The sequence below is a fragment of the Phascolarctos cinereus genome, unplaced genomic scaffold (genome assembly GCF_003287225.1).
Source record: "Phascolarctos cinereus isolate Bilbo 61053 unplaced genomic scaffold, phaCin_HiC Scaffold_7;HRSCAF=346, whole genome shotgun sequence".
In the NCBI taxonomy this organism is placed as follows: Eukaryota; Metazoa; Chordata; class Mammalia; order Diprotodontia; family Phascolarctidae; genus Phascolarctos; species Phascolarctos cinereus.
The window spans coordinates 114,679,782-114,697,712 of NW_027556180.1; positions in this window are offsets into that span (position 1 = coordinate 114,679,782).

Genomic DNA, 17,931 nt, shown 5'->3' on the forward strand with positions numbered 1-17,931 from the left:
TAATTTTTTTTCTCTTTCTTTCAAACTAGTTTATATGTGCTGAGAGAGAATTCACAAATGAATGTTTGGGGCTAGAAGATTTTTATCAAGTGAATGTACTTTTGAGATGCTCCTTGCGAAAGAGTTACCGGCTATGATGGCTGTAACCTGTCACAGACAGGCTGCAGTGATGTTAAAGGCACAGCCAGGCTGATCCATCCACCATTCATGTCTTCAGACAGGAGCTCTACAGGAATAACCCATGATTTTAGCTGTGTCCACATTGAGCCACTGACTCAAAGTATCTGTCTACCCTCCCCCCATCCTTTTCTCCTACCTATTTACATTTTATCAACATCCATGTTTTCAAAGCGAAGCAAATATTTCTGTCAGTAAACCTGTCTGCTATAAGAGGTGGCAGTAGATAGACAGCTGGCCTCAATTTAGAATGCCCTGTCCACATACATGCCTACCTACCTCTGATGCATACTCATTGTGACCCTAGGCAAGTTAACCTCTTAAGTCACTTAACATCCCAGCACTTGCAAGCAATTCTATAAATGTCTAAATTGCAAGCAAAGTGAAGATTTGCATTGCTAGAGGGAGTATTCTCGTCCAAGGATTCTCTATATAAATGAAATCACAGACTTGGACCCCCTAACCTCATCCTCAGATCTATCCTCATACTAAAAATACCTTCACCTGACCTACCTTTCTAGGTTCTGAATTAGTGGGTGCAGCTAATGTTTAAGATGGATGTAACTCAATTCTTTCCTTCCAGTGAAATCACTTTGAGAACCTTAATAACCACTGAATTATTTTAGGGTTGCATTAAAGATAAACCATTTGTAATCTTTAGGCCTGCTACTAGAATGTTGGAAGAGAAAAATCTGTTGTTAGTGGTGTTGTTTTTCTGAAGAGTTTATTAACATTTATTCACACTTTGGATTTCTGCTCCCTCTGGTTCTATAATGGCAAGATGAGGAGGAAAATGAAGTAATTACTTGGACAATTTAATCAATCTGGATAAGCAGAATGGAAAATTGGACCAAACTCCTATTTATCAATAGCAGGTTTGTGTATTTTAATTGGCTTCACTCTGTACTTCATTTTCTCTGTGTTGTCACATCTCAAATATTTATTTTAGACCAGTAGGTAAAAAAGAAGGAAATAGACATTTTTTGCATTTTCCCATGTATCTTTAAAAAAATATATATATATATATATGCATATATATTTCAATTACACGTAAAGACAGTTTTTGACATTTTAAAATATATTTTGAGTTCCAAATTCTCTCCCTCCCACCCTTTATCCTTCCCTGAGGTGGTGAGCAATTTGACATAGGTTATATACGTAGTCGTGCAAAAGTTATTTTCATACTAGTCACATTGTAAAAGAAAATACAGACCAAAAAGAAAAAGGAAATATATGTAAAGATAGATATAGATATAGATATCTTTATATACATATACAAAGAAAGTAAAAAAAAAAGTGTGCTTTGATCTCCATTCGGACTCCATCAGTTCTTTCTCTGGAAGTGAATAGCATTTTTCATCATGATTCCTTTGGAATTGTCTTAGATCTTTATATTGCTGACAATAGCTAAGTCATTCACAGTTGATCATCATACAATATTGCTGTTACCATGTACAGTGTTCTGGTTCTGCTCACTTCATTTTGTATCAGTTCATTAAAGTTTTTCCAGGTTTTTTTTTCCTGAAATCCGCCTGCTTATCATTTCTTATAGCACAATAGTATTCCATTACAATCATATACCACAACTTGTTTAGCCATTCTCCAATTGATGGGCATCCCCTCAATTTCCAATTCCTTGCCACCAAAAAAAAGAACTGCCATAAATATTTTTGTATATATAAGTCCATTTCATTTTTTTTCTAACTCTCTTTGGGATATAGATTACACAGTGGTATTGGTGGGTCAAAGGGAATACATAGTTTTATAGCCCCTTGTCCAGATTCCAAATTGTTCTCCAGAATTGTTGGATCTGTTCACAACTCCATCAATAGTGCATTAGTGTCCCAATTTTTCCATATCTCATCCAATATTTGTCATTTTCCTTTTCTGTCTGGTTAGCCTACCTGATAGGTATAAGGCGGTACCTAAGCTGTTTAAATTTGCATTTGTCTAATCTATAGTGGTTTAGAGCATTTTTTTATATGACCATAGATAGCCTTGATTTCTTCTTCTGTTCATATCCTTTGATCATTTATCAATTGGAGAATGACTCATATTCTCCTCCCCACAAATCTTAGTTCTATTTCAAGCTTCCAGGATTTTTCTAAGTTTGGCCTCTTTCTAAATGCAATGGAAGAAAGACTTATGCCAGAGAGGAACCTGAGATATAAATGAACTTGAAAATAGCAGTTGTCAGCCTCCACTCTGGTCCATAGATGGCAGCAACATACTAAAACTCACCGAGCTGTGCCCACAGCACCGCACTCGAAAGAATATGTTAGTCATATACTAAACACTGTGTTCACTTAATAGTACATGAAAATTATTTAATGGGGACTATAGCATCAATAGGACATGAACAATTATGAAAAATTCCTCTGCAGCCTGTCCTAGTCCTTTATTCAGTAAACTAAAGGACTTGTTCAGTTGACCCAGCATGGAAGTCTTTGTCATATTAACTGTATGTCACAATAGATAGTGAGAAAAATAAAACTCTTTCAACATAATAGCAATTCAAAACAATACTAAGAAACTACCCTGTCTGTTCGCAGTGGCTATTAAAAATGGATTAATACATGCATGCAGCTATCTTTCATTTGTTCAATTAAAAAAAAAGGATTTTAAAGATCTTACATGCAAAAAGAAAGCATAAGGAAAAATGGAAGGGACAAAGAAAGGAAATCATTAGATTTAAACACAAAAGACAAAGCAAACTAAGAGAAATGGGCCTATAGCAGAAGGGGAAAAAACTACAAGACTAGATCAAACTGGAGAGAAATATAATAAATCCAAACAATGCAGTTGACTGCCTGTCACTGAACAAAACTTCTTTTGGCCATATACTGAATTTTCTGTCGATAAACTCCTCTATCACATGTTGAATCAGATTGGGTCATTTTATTTTCTAAGTTAACATAATGTTATGAATACTCTGAAACAATTATCACTATGTTACAAATACAATTATGCAAAAAAATTATCATAAAAAATAAAATAATGTTTCCAAACCCCTTGATCATGCAACATTTTAAGTCTGAACATAACTATTACTTCTACAAATGGTTTTGCAGGTGGTTTAAATAAATCTGAAGAAAGTTTCCACTTCAAGAAAAGGGGGGAGGAAGAGAAATAAAAATACAGAGAGAAATCTTAAAGGAGAGAGATAGAGACTTTATCATATAATACTAAACTCAGGTGAAGCCAGCTGGAGAGGAAAGGGCTGTTGTTTTACAGTGTCTCTCAGGGTTCAAAGCTGAAACTCTAAAACAACTTGCAGATGTAGGTTTTACTAAATATGAGGAGGAGGTCTTTCAGAATTGGATTTGCTTAACTATTTCCACTCTTTCAAAAATGGTTAAGTCCTGTAAATCCTCCAGAACCCACTGTCTAATTGTATCCTGCATGTCTACTCAATAAAAGCTACTTTCCTATTTTAATTACTTGACTTACAAGTCTTTGAAGATCAAGCTGTGATCTGCTGATTTTGAATGGGAATAGACAGATTTTGTTCTCTTTCCTCAACTGTTTCATTTTTAGACCTTTGTTTCCATTTCATCCTCTGCAATCCTGAAATTCATCCATTTGCTAGCAAGAATGTGTTTTTCACCCCTCTCATTATCCAAGACTGGAGTGGAAAGAAAGACAGAGAAAGAGTGATAGAGAAACAGAAACAGTGACAGAGACAGAGAGTCAGGCAGTCAGACAGATATAAGAGAGACATAGTTATACGATTATCAGAATCGGGGCTTATGCTACTTCTACTTAAAATAAATCAGTTCAACAAAAAGTCCTGAAATTATCCACCATGTAAGAAAATTAGGTTAAATGAATTTTAAAGAAATACAACAATGAACACATTTAAGAGATGAAACCTCAATGTCGATTTTCCACTAATCACATTTAAATCATTGCAAAATAAGACAATTTAGCAAATCTTTTCTTCTTTTATGTACTTATCTATGCATCTGAACATACAGATGAATACATATAGACTATTACTACATTTAAAATGGTGGAATCAGTTCATAATATTTGAAAATTATTTTTTCTTGTTTGAAATTTTAGGTAGGTTGCTTTTTTTCCATTTTGAGTTAAAGGGGATAGGAAATCGTTATTAATTTGTGAAGAAAAGATATAAGAATCAAGGTAAATGTTATATACCCTGGGCATAATAAAGATAAGTACCCTCTTCCCCCAAAAAAGAACTAAAAAGTGCTGATCATAGTATAAAGACATCATTATTTTGTGACAGAATAATTAGAATGGTTGTATATATTTTATTTTGTTTTGTTTTGTTTTGTTTTTGAGATGGTGAGAGAATGTTCCCTGAAGGTTAAGTTAATTTAAAATAGCAAAACAATTAGAATTTTATTTTGAAACATTCAGTATCAAAACATAGTTTCCAAATTACCCAAGTCAGTTAAGTTTAAAGCTAGATAGGTACAATCCAAGCATTTATCAGGAAAACATATTTCCTTCAAGATTGCTGAAACCTTAATAGCTGGGTTAACAGACTTCTGATATTGGTTTCTTGGGAAAAAAAAAAAGACATCAACTCAAAGGCAAAAGTGTACCTTCTGAATGCATTGTTAATCACTCCAGACACTCGGTGGCAGAGCTCTCCAGTGGCAATTACTTCTGTGGTGACTGTGACCGTGTAATTCAACCCCCAAATATAAGTGTTTTATTTTATCACCCTATTAGAAGAAAAAATATCCTCTCCCATTTAATGAATAATAACGGGTACTGCAAAGAATGTATAGTAGTCCATCTGACCAAATGTCCTTGTACTATACTTAGTGTATGGATCAGACCACAAAAAGGATGATTGAACAAATGTGTAAATGTCTCTTCTCCATTAAAAGAAATGATGAAGCCCTCAGAAAGCTGCATGCTTTAAGTGGGGACAGATTCTCATCTAAGATGCAGAGTGTGTATTGCTACATATCTCAAAAAAAAAATCTGTTACTGGGCTAGTTAAATCCAGACTTCAAGGGAAATAGGGTATTCCAGAAACACAGGGTGAATGATATGAAAGTGTCAAGAAACTCATCAGAAATCAAAGGTGGATTCAAAATATTTTGGTATCTAAAATCAAAGTCACTAATATCAAAAATTATTTGGAGGGTGAAGTATGAAAAATTTCCAAATAAAATTTTTAAAGTTAGAGGCAAACATGATTCTATTATGAAACAGTAGAAGTAGCAGTAGTAGTAGTAACAGATAGCATCTATGTAGCACTTCAAGATTTGAAAAGTGCTTTATTTACATTACCTCTTTGATCCTCAGAAGAATACTGTGAGGACTTTTTTTTTAATCCCACTTTTATTAGGATGAAACTGAAGATCAGAGAGGCTAAGCGATTTACCAAGTGTTACATGGTTAGTAAATGTCAGAAGCAAGATTCAAACCCAGGTCCTCCTGAATCCAGTGCCAGTGTTCTTGCTACTGTATTACATAGGGTCACCTTTCAAAAATAAATGAAAAAGGTATCCTGGAAACTGGAAGCATATGCACGGCTAGAAAGCAGTATATATGAAGAAAAAATTCTGCATGTTTTCTGTACACATAGTTTTTAGACCATAGAGTCAGAGTTAGAAGGGACCTTGGAGTGCACCTTGATCAACCCCTTAATTTAATAGATGAGAAAATTTAGACTGAGGTGGGTTAAGTGACTTCCCCAAGGTCACACAGGTAGGAAGTCTCAGAGGAAGGATTTGAACCTAGATCCTCAGACTCCAAAGCCAAAATGTGTTATGGCAGCCAAAACGACTAATGCTATCTTGGGTTATGTTGAGAGAGTCATGGTACCTGGGCCTGGAGAACTGAACTCTGCCCTGGTCAGACCATATGTGAATTGTACTTTTCCCTTCCAGGCACCGTCACATTTTAAGAGGGACATGGTTAAGCTAGAGAACCCCCAGAAGAGAAAAAACAAGACGATGAAAGATTTTCAGGTCATGCCATAGGGAAGTTGAAGGAATTGGGGAATTTAAAACTAAATATGAGAAAACTTTGCTAAGAGTGGGGCAGGAGATGCATGAAGAGGGAGCAGGACTCATGATGGCACCTTCAAGTGTTGGGAAGGATTGTCATAAGAGGAGGGAAATGACTTGGTCTGCCAAAGTTAGGAGCCTTAGGTGGAAATTGTAGAAATGTGGGCTTCCACTAATCATAAAAAAAATTCTTAACAATTAGAGCTTTCCTGATGGTGGGGTTATTTGCCTCTGAGAGTTGTAAGCTTTCACTCATTGGAGACCATCAAAAGCTATGTGGATAATCACTTTTCAGGTATGTTGTAAGAGGGATTCTCACTTGGGTATGGGTTAGACCAGAATGTTTTTAAGAAAAGCCTCCATCCTCTCCAACTCTGAGATTCTGTGCAATGATTGTTGCATTGCTGTATAAAATGCAGAAGAAATCCACGTTGTGAGAAAAAAAAATCAGCTAGTGTCAGTGTGGTGTAGTGGTCACGAAGGTATCAAGGTGTAAAGAAGATGTAGGTTCAAGTTTCACCTCTGACACATACTGGCTATATGATTGGGGAAGACACTTAAGGTCACTTAATGTCTTAGACACACAAACAACTTTTCAAAACTCAAATACGCAGAGCAGCTGCTGATGCATGCTGGTAGAAGGAGTTTCCAAAATGGAATCCACACATCAATGAAATCATAAGTCCATGCCAAAACGAAATAGCCTAATAACTATGTCTATTTGTTTCTAGGTAACTCATGGTAACACACAGCAAAACAGGAATAATCTTGCACATCAAGTTTTTTTTTTTAATTTTTCTGGCTCCATGTGTGCAATAGTCATTCCATATCTCTCAAAAGGAAAGCTGAACCCTACATCAATCTATTGTTCCTCCGTTTGAAGGAAGTCATCAGTTCCATCACACCTTCCCCTAGCTATCATATTTGCTCTAATGAATGTGAAGGCAGCTGTAGCAGACACTGTGGAGTTGCCCAGACATCGAAGAATCCAAGGTCACCCACTGCATCCTGGGCCATGGCCAGTCTTCTTGACTCTGTCCTGCCACTGGACTTCAATGACTCTGGAAGAGAGGGTGAGGCTGATGATTTTGTGCCACTCTGCCTCACTTAAATCCAATTCACACACAAGCCAGGACATCTCCCTGTGATACCATTGATGCTCTTTGAAAATGAAGGATGAACAACAATATCAAACACAAGAGAAACAACAAGGCAGCTTCAAAACAAGACCAAACCCCAAACACAGGAAAAACCAAGCGAAACATTTCTGTCAACTGAAGAATTAGGTTCAATATATCCTTGAATAAAAGATTTCCTGCTGTCTTACTGCTGGTAACTTTCTAGGACCATTACCCCAAGGTGTTTGGGTTTCTGAACAAAGTACTTTTTTGACCTTCAGACCTTAGCCTGTCCCCCTTTGCTTCTCTCTGGTAGCATATATAAACAGTTAATGTACCTTGATAAAATTATCTATGTAATTCAGCATGATTCATTGTTAAGAGTGGCTTCTCTGTCTCCTCTCCTGTTTCTACCTTTGCTTTTGTCTTGATGTAATAGTGATCTCATTACTATACCAAACCCCCAGGTAAGAAAGCTCCTCTACCAATACAAGTCAGCATCTTCTCTGCAACTTTTAGTGTTAGATAACTCTCTAGAGCATTGAAAAGTAAAGTGATTTACTCAGGGTCACTCAGTAAATGTTGATGGAAGAATTTGAACCCAGGTCTTTTTGTATTCAAGGACAGCTCTTTATCACTACATCATGCCATTCCAGCTAAATTAAGCTTCTCTTTCTATTTGTCCTTTTCTGTCTCTATTTAATTCTAAAAACACATGCAGACCCGCCTTGTCACGAGGAAGCAAGATCATTTCTTGTTAGCTTCTCTAGATACTAGATTCGAATTCAGGCTGGAATGTTTTTCTCATTTCTCCTGATATGCTAAATGATGATCCTCTCATTGTGTTTCATAGATAGACATCCTTCTGAATAGCTTTTTCCTTGATTCCCTCCCCCCCATCCTTGTCCTTAACGGCCTTGTAGACCTCCAAATGGTATCAAATTTCCTTTTTTTTTTTTTTTAATCTTCCAGTTCCTCTGCACATCTTCCTTTGCTGGTTATCCCTCCCTGGACACCAGATTGCATGGATGGTAGAGAGGTCATATTCACATTTCTTGACCTCTCTGTCCTCTTACTTGTCAATTAGTACAGACATTAGCATACTTAAACCTACATTTACATATATATGAGATGATCTTTTCATCTACAATAAAAACAAGTTACAATAAAACCTACAATAATTTATAGAAAGATGGGTATTTCTTCAAAGACATAACCATTATCCTATTCTCCTAAGCTAGAAAATATGGAGTTATCATTGAATATAGAGTGTGAAGGAAATGAGAAAGACAATGTTTCCACCTCCTGTCGATTCTGCTTTTGAAATGTCTCTCAAGTTCATCTCTTGCTTTTTAGTTCCTTTCCAGTACTATAATCTGGGTTAATTCTCTGACCCTTACATTTGGATTACATTAGTCTCTTAGTATCCCTGAAACTTAGTCCTTCTCTTTTTCAATTATTTTTTGCTTGCAGACTTCCTAAAAGTCTTCCTAAAATATAACTCTATCATTTCTCCCTCCCTTTAAAAATCTTTATAGGCCAAGCATATTGGACTCAGACTCAGGAAGAACTGGGCTCTAAACCTGCCGCGAATTCTTACTATGTCTGATCCTGAGCAAATCACACATGCCTGCAACCTCAGTTTCTTCATCTCTGAAATAGGAATAATAAAAACACCTACCTCATATTTGTTCGGATGATAAAATAAAATAACAGCAGTAAAGCACTTTGCAAACCTTAAAGTGCTGTATAAATGTAATATTTTACTAAAGTTAATAATAGGGACCTTGAATACGAACAATCTTGTCTATATTTACAAGTCCTTCATAATATAACCTTACTCTCTGATGCTATTACCTATAACATGAATAGTCTCTCCTAATCACATCTCTTTATTGTCCCCTACATATTTCATGCTATTTCATATCCCTGTGCCATTTTATAATCCATTCCCAAGCCTCTACCTTATATTTCTGCCCAAATTATTCTTCTTCTTTTTTTTTTTTTTTTTTTTGGTGAAGCAATTGGGGTTAAGTGACTTTCTGCCCAAATTCTACCCATACTTCAAAGCCAAACCCAAACCTAAATTCCCTATGAAGTTTTTACTACTATTCCAATATCAGCTACAATTCTTTCCCTTTGATGAAAATAATTCCACTGAGCCTATATGACTTTGCACTTCAGTATATATTGTCTTTATGTTATTTTCTAACTGTTCCATATGTTAATCTTGTCTATCCAACTGAATTGTGAGCTCCTTGAGTCTAGGTATAACTTATTACACATATATATTTTCTTTTACAATACCTAACAAACATAACACTGGGCAAAAAGGTGGTGCCCAGTAACTATATAGTTGATTTATTGGCTTATTCAGGTAAAATTAAGGAGAAGGCATAAGATCTTCTTCTGTCCCTTGCTGGATTCAGAACACTTTCCCCTGATTCCTTACATTTTAAGTTAATTACTGAGAAGCCTAGATGGATGTGCTTTGAAACATGGCTGAAAAGAGCTAAGAGATTCAGATCTAAAATACCCAGGGCCATAAATACTTTTCTTCCTGCCCACCTTTTTCTATCATGCTGTGGGCTCCTCCATCCAAACCAGACCTCTAGAGACCATACCATATTGCATGTTAAATACCTCTACTGGGGTACATCTGGAGTTCCTTGATATTTTGTTTAATTTTGAGGGGAAAAAGTACAGCACTCTACCAATTGAATCCTAGATTTCAGGATGCTGAGATTGAGTCTTATATTCATTTGATTTAGCTTTGGAGTTTATTGATAACATAAAATTAGATCTAGCGGGAGAAGGATATTGAGGCTGCATGTCCTCCGACAATCTCACCATCACCAAAATCTGATTCTTAGTGATGAAGCACATTACACAATAGCCTCAGGCAAAATAGGCCTCCCCAGAATAGGAAACTGGTTCAGGACAGGCCAAAGTTAAGTTTTGTGGGGTTTAATAATGAGCTAAACAGAAGCAACTGGATCCCTTTATAAATGCACCAATGAAAATCAATAGAAACTCAACCAACTTTGAATATCATAGGTTGGATAAATACAAGATTCGTAGAAAACCTTTGGTGCCAGGGCAACATGTAATAGGCTCATTAGTCTTCCTGTTTCTGTCTACGTGTGCCTCTTCTCTCTGGGTAATTGTTATAACAAACTGAAATCTGTATTTCCCGGCGCATACAACATCCTTCAAAACCCTGTGCAGATTTGACTATTTCTTCTTTCACGTGCCTCACTTTGTAGTGGAGGAAGAATAGGCATAATTCTTGCTTCCTCACTATTCCTTCCAGATGCTTTTCTGCCACTATCACTCAATATGACCTCTGCTCTTTTGACGTGCATTCCATCCAGTGATACCACCCTCTCCCAATTCTTTTTGGAACTATCTACCAATCCCAAGGACTTGATGTCAACATGTGGTTTATGGCTTTCTCTCTACCCCATTACCTTTTTTTTTAATCTCAAATCCCATGCTCTTCATTTCCTTTATTCATTATCCACCCACGCATCAATCAATCAATCAAAAATTTTTTTTTTATTAAATAACATCTATTTGCCAGGCGTTGTGTTAGGGAATTGTAGGCAGGTAAGTGGTTCAGTGGATAGTGCCAAGTCTGGAGTCAGGAAGACTTAGCTTAAATCTGGCCATAGAAACTTACTAACTGTATATACCCTAGGCAAGTCATTTGACCTCTCTTAGCCTCAGTTTCCTCATCTGTAAAATGGGGAAAACAACTGCTCCTGACAAATTTTTGTGAAGATAAAATGAGATATTTGTAAAGCACTTTGCAATCTTAAAGTGCTATATAAATGATAGCTATTGTTTTTATATGACTATAAAGAATAAGCTATTCCCTACAATCAAAAAGTATGAATTCTATTCGCTCATGTATATGCATGAAGCTACTGGAGTAGACAGCAGGCCACCTTCAGGTAGGAAAAAATGAGGCACCCAAGGCTCTATGACTCAGAGACTACTCAAACAACAGTTCCAGAAGGATGAGATGGATGCACAGCCTAAACAATTCCTTTGTCTGCCAGTCTGTGATCCATTCTACAAGAAGTAATTATAGGTTTCAAAATCAGACAAATATTCATTGGGTAAATGAACTTGACATTTTTCAAGGGGGTCACGCTTCTTAGACCTTACCATGACCCTGAACTTGATCCCAAACTCTGAAATTACCTCCTGAATGTAACTGTTTTTCCTTTTGCTTTTTCCATAGTGAATTGAGGGAATAGGCTGAAGATTAATAACCTCCTGAACTTTAGAGTGAAAGGTATATCCCCTCCAGAACACCTTGTCATCTTAGAAGATTTCAGAACCATAGAATAACAGGGTTGGAAGGGTGCTGAGAGATCATTCAGTTCCAATACTATATTTTTAATTATGAGCAAAATAAGACCCAAAGAGATTGGGTGCTTTAACAAAGATCACACATGTGCTTTGTATCAGGGTTGGAAGTACAGCCCTGTTCTCCTGACTCCCATATCCCTCTAGGATACACAAATCACCAACAAACACTTTCCCTATCTACGATATATGCATGCAAACACTCAACCCCATTCAATTCCACAAAATTACATTTTCTGTAGGGTACCTGGGATACAGAAAAAAAAAGTAACAATTTCTTCCCTGAGAGAACTTACCTTTTGCCTAAAGATTTGGAAGTCATCTGCAAAGAGGTGTTAACTGAAGTTATTAGAATAATTTTGCCCTAGAAGAAAGTATAGAGAGCAGAAGAGGTCTGGGACCAGACTTTATTGAAGGCTATCAGTAAAGGGTTCAGGAGACTATGATAATATGGCAAAGGAAAGGTTAGAGAGTAAGAGGAAAAGGAGAAGTCATTTGGTGACAAAAAATATTGGCTGTTTCTGAAGTCAAGGAAGGAAAGAATATTTGTTAGTAGGGAATAAATAGTCAAGAGTGTCAAAGGTTAGTTAGAAAGGGATGGTTCAAGGAGATCAGGAATTGAGAAAAAGCCTTTGCAACAGGTTATTTGGAAGCCAGTGGTGGTTTTTTGGTGAACAGTTTCAGTAGAGTAGTCAAGGTGGAAGCCAGTTTTGACAAATAAATAAGTCATAACAAAATGAACCATCATGTATAGATAACTTTTTCAATAAATGTAACAGTAAGGAGAAAAAGAAATAAATTGGAAGTTTAGTGGATTAGAAAAGTCAAGAGAAGGATTTTTTTAAAGATCATGGAGATGAACATATTCACAGACAGATGAAAAAGAATCTATGGAGGGAAAGAAATTGAGTGTAGAATGTGGTATGAGGAAAAATAAATAAATCTGTTCAAAGTGCTCAACCAAAATTAAGGATTGAAAAAAAAAACACTTTTAACTCAGAGATTGTTATTGTTTTTTGCCCTTTGTTCTTACAAAGGACCAATGACATCACAAGGGTGATATCTTATATGAACACAAACCCTTAAACTTATACACAGGGCCTTGTAAAAACTTGAACATTTAAAACAACTCCTTGAGAAGAGGGACTGTTTCATCTTTGTCTTTATCTTCAGAGTCTGGAACGATTCCTTAAACATATGTTTGCTGAGCTGAACTGAATTCATGGAAAATATAAGAAGGTAGAATACATACACACAAATGCTGAACTCTATTCATTATCTTTTTTTTTCTCTGTGGGCTGTCCTGATCCAGAAACATGAAGCAGTTCATTATGAGAAAAGCTCTTTGTAAACCATGAAGTGTTATATAATTGTGTAATATTGCTATATCATCATCATCATCATCATCATCATCATCATCATCATCATCATCATCTTCATTATCCAAATCTTAACAACAGCAGCCAATACTCCCTAAAGGTTGGACTCACAGTGTCCAAGTTTTCATATACTAGAATCCCAGCTGTAATTATGCACCTTCAGCCTCTTCAGTATTCTCTGAAGTAATGGTCTCCAAATTTTATAATTATTCATGCATCTCAGTAATTTTTATGATGTATCCCAATATGTGAATACTTACTTATTTATAAATTATATATATAGGTTATAATAATAATTATATGTGTTATAAAACTTACACAATGATTTAAAAGGAAATAATATCGGATCCCAGAGTCACAAGAATTTGTTAAGGGTCCAGCAATGTGGTATGTATGAAAAGTCACTGTGGCAGTCATGAGGAGGATAGATTGTCATGGGAAAAGGCAAGTTGTGTAGACCACTTGGAGACAATTGTAGTACTCTAGTTTAGAGGTGGTGAGGGCTTAAAATAGGATTGTGACTGTATGATTAAAGAGAAAGCCATGGATTCAGGACACGTAGAGATAGAAACAACAAGGTTGGCCAATTGATTAGATATGTGTGGGTGAGGGAAACTGAAGAGTAGGGGGAGATACTGATGTTGTGACCTGAATGACTGGAAGGATGGTGGTGTCGTTGACAGAAATTGGGTAGTATGAATGAGGAGTGGGTAGAAGGGGACTGGAAATGTAATAAAGTCTCTGTTCTGTGACAATAATAGCTAAAAATTGCTAACACTTTACAGTTAATATCTCAATGGATAACCCATCCATGTCTGATCATTCTGTATGACCTATCACCCAACTTTCTATTGGTTGATAACTCATCTTTTGGAATTGGGCTCCAGCTCGCACTTTGGAATCCATTTCCCTAAAAGACTACTCTACCAACACCCTTACCTAGCAGAGGGTAATACTTCAAAGTACACTCCTTCCAAGTCTGAGTATCCTTGGGCTGCTTCTTACACAAGTAATTAGCTCTTAGCCCCACAATGGCTATGCCAATAAGTCTTTTGATGGATGGTTCAGGTTGTTTACAAAGTATAAACAGATCCCAGCCAACCTCAGTGTTACTTACCTGGTCTGCTGTGACTTAAAAATCTCATATAAGGATTCAGGAGCTAAATGACTTGTCCAAATGAGGGAGTCATTTGAGTCAAGAAGACCTCCACTCCCTTGATTTTGTAATCAACAAGAAATTCCAAATTAAATGAGGAATGCCTCATAGTCTTATAGATTTGACAAAGTTTATATATTTGAATTATGAGACCTTTATCTGAGAAACTGTCTATAAAGTTTTTCCACTCACTTTCTGCTTTCCTTCTGATCTTGGCTACATTTGTTTTATTTGTATATAATCTTTTTTAATTTAATGTAACTGAAATAATTCATTTTATAATTTCACTTTGCTCTCTATCTCTTGTTTATTCATAAACTGTTCTCGTATCCACAAGTCTGATAAGTAATATGTTCCGTGTTCTAATTTTCTTGTAATATCTTTTTTTATACCTAGGTCATGTATCCAGTTTTACCTTATCTTAGCATCCTTTCCAGAGCCTACTTCTTTTTTTTGGAGGGGAGGGGGGTGAGGCAATAGGGGTTAAGTGACTTGCCCAGCATCACACAGCTAATTAGTGTCAAATGTCTGAGACTGGATTTGAACTCAGGTCCTCCTGACTCCAAGGCTGGAGCTCTATCCACTGTGCCACCTAACTGCCCCTCAGAGCCTACTGTTTTTTAGAGCAAGTTTGGTTCTGATCTGTGACTGTTATGGAGGATGGGACAGACAATGAGAAGGTAGAGTGAAGGGTGAGAGTGGCAGAGTGGTGGGTAAAGAGAAAGGATGAAACAGAGCAAGAACACTGACAGTGTTGAGTGGTTCATAAACAAAAGTGTTTTCATAATGGTTTTACATAACACAGCCAATCTGAATACAGATTGTGCCTTAGACTTAGGTCACCCACTCCACCTCCCTCCTTTTACGGAGGAAATAACTGAGCACAGAGTAACGAATGGCCTGACCAAGGTCACAGAAGTAATAAAGTAGCAGACAAATAAAATGACTCCAAAGCCAATGCTTACCCAACTGTGATCCTGCCTCTCTAAAATATGCTAGTAAGGGGTGAGGAGGTGGTAAAAACACAGACCATGTCAGTACAACTTTTCTTCACTGGTCTTTAAATGCTTCTCTTTTATCTAAATACCTTTATGTTATTTAACTTTTCATTGTTAAGTCTTTTTTCAGTCTTGTCAGACTCTTTGCAACCCATTTGGGATTTTCTTAGCAAAGATACTGTAATGGTTTGCAATTTCCTACTCTGGATCATTGTACAGATGAGGAAACTGAGGCAAATGGGGTTAAGTGACTTGCCCAGGATCATACTGCTAGTAAGTGTCTGAGTCCAGATTTAAAGCAAGAAGACGAGTCTTCCTGACTCCAGGCCCAGCACATCATGCACTGTACCATCTAGCTGCTCTCATTCTCTTTAAATATTTCTATTCCATTGGCATGTAACTTTGTGAATAAATGTAAAAAAAACTTCATTTGTTAGTAGTAAATGATAAGGTGATTAAATAAATAAATGTATTGGTAAATATTTATATGTAAATTAAGCAAATTAATAGATTTCCCCCTTGACCACTTTGTGATACAGTATTTCTTTAAAATATAATTGACCTCACATACCATTAATAAGGAAAATAGCAACAAAACTCTAAACATATCTCTGCTTTAAGATCATAGGAGTATAGATAGAGAGTTTGAAAGAACTTTAGAGGTCATTTAACTCAATCTCTTCATTTTACAGATGAGGAAACTGAAGGTCAGTGTGTTAAACCCATAGGTGGATGTGAACCAACGTCCTCTGTCTCCAGTGACAAGTCTTTTTGTGTGCCCATTTTTACTGATTGTTACTCTTAATACTCCTAAGTTTGAAAAGAAACTTATCGCTGCAGGGAGAAAGCCTCCAGGAATTAAGCTGTTTACACTGCTGGTGAGCAATACTTCATCTTTGAAGCTATTCCTCTCAAGACAATACACATTCTTGGTAAAACGCCAGTTTAAAATGAAGTATGTTTCTTAAACTCCTCCCTTTAATTATGAGTACTCATGATTATCCACAAGGTCAATTAGGTTAATATAGTCTTAAAATATCACTCATGTCATCTAATCTGATTGAGCTATCTACTATGATCCTTGCAAGTGTTATAAATACAACAGGATGGATTCAATGCATAATTTGAATGAGATTTTTTTTTTAAAGACAGGAACAAGGTAATTATCTGCAGAATTCAGGCATCAACATAGCTAATTGAAGGAAATGGGTATTTTGGTCTGAAGTATCCAAATTAGTTCTTTACATAGCCTTACCCCTGGATAATTGTCAATGAAATTTTACTTGGTGCTGTGTAAACCTGGCACAAGCAAGGTCTTATTTCTCTAAGAAATAATTTTTAATCATTAAGGAATTGCAACCAAACTCAGCAAATATCAGTGGAGTCCATCCCTCCAGGGCCCTTGTGCCATACAGAATACTCAGCACCTCTCTGTGTACCACTTTAATTGAAGAATGCAATTGTCATAATTTTCCAAATAGTTTTTGTTGTTGTTGTTTTGTTTTGTTTTGCTTTGTTTTCCTTCTTGGAAACTCGGGTTCACAGGTTTCCTAAAATATTCAACAAATAAATGGGCTTTTTTTTTGAGGGGAGATGGGGAGGGAGGCAGGAGTTCGTTCCAAGAATGTAATCCCACTCTGAGGTAATTCTATATCTTTTTGATTTAAAAATAACACTGTACTTGTATACACCTGCCAGATTAATTGATTTATTGTTATACAGGCCATTTCATTTCAGCAGTGTTTGCATGGTATGACTAATCCTTTGGAAATTTAGAAAAATACTTTAAAATATACACTACTATGATAATGACAACAGTTTATTGCTACCATTTAATTAAGAATAACTGCTTTTTCAAACTGTGGTATCCAATCCACACATAAATGCATAGGATTTGATAACTAGTGAATTGTCTTTGAAAGGAAGGATGACATGATAGCTAATGCATGCGCATGGAAACTAATTAGATTTTTTAGCTAATGAATCCCCATTTAAATAAATGTGATTCAATAAATAATGGATCCCCATGGAAATGAATAGAATTGGATGACTAACACACCCCACTGAAATGAATGTGATTCGATAGCTATCGCATCCTCATAAATGTGTTAGATTGAATCCCATTCATTTTAATTGCAATAAATTACAAAAGCTTTTGTTCTTGGCCTTTTGGCTAAGATCAAGTGTTCTGTCCTCTGCTTGGGGACTATATTCCACCAAGGCAGGAGCTGAGTCTTACTGATCTAATAGGCCTTTCCCTTCTCTAACTACTATGATGTATGATCTATGAATGCCATTCATTCCAATAGGGATGAGCTAGCTATTAAATCCCATTCATTTCAATGGAATATTTGTTACTGATTGAATCCCATTTGTTTCAATGAAGAATTCTTTGCTAACACTTATTTTTAAAATAGAATAATTAAAATTAATTGATTTAAACACCACTATGTTTATGGAAAACATTAGGCCCTCAGGAAATAAAAAGATAAATTTGAAATGTTGTCTATCCCCTTTCAGCAATCAGACAACTAAAAATAAATACAGTTATTAAATACCTTCTATGAAAGAAAAATAGACAAGAGAAAAGAACTTCCTCTTTTGCAAAAAGCATAAATTCTATATATGGGCTTGTACTGACATTGAAAGACAAAAATAAGAAGTTTTAAGATGTAGTCACAATGAATAAAATATTTGCAATTCAAATATAAAGCCAAAGGCTTAGATAGA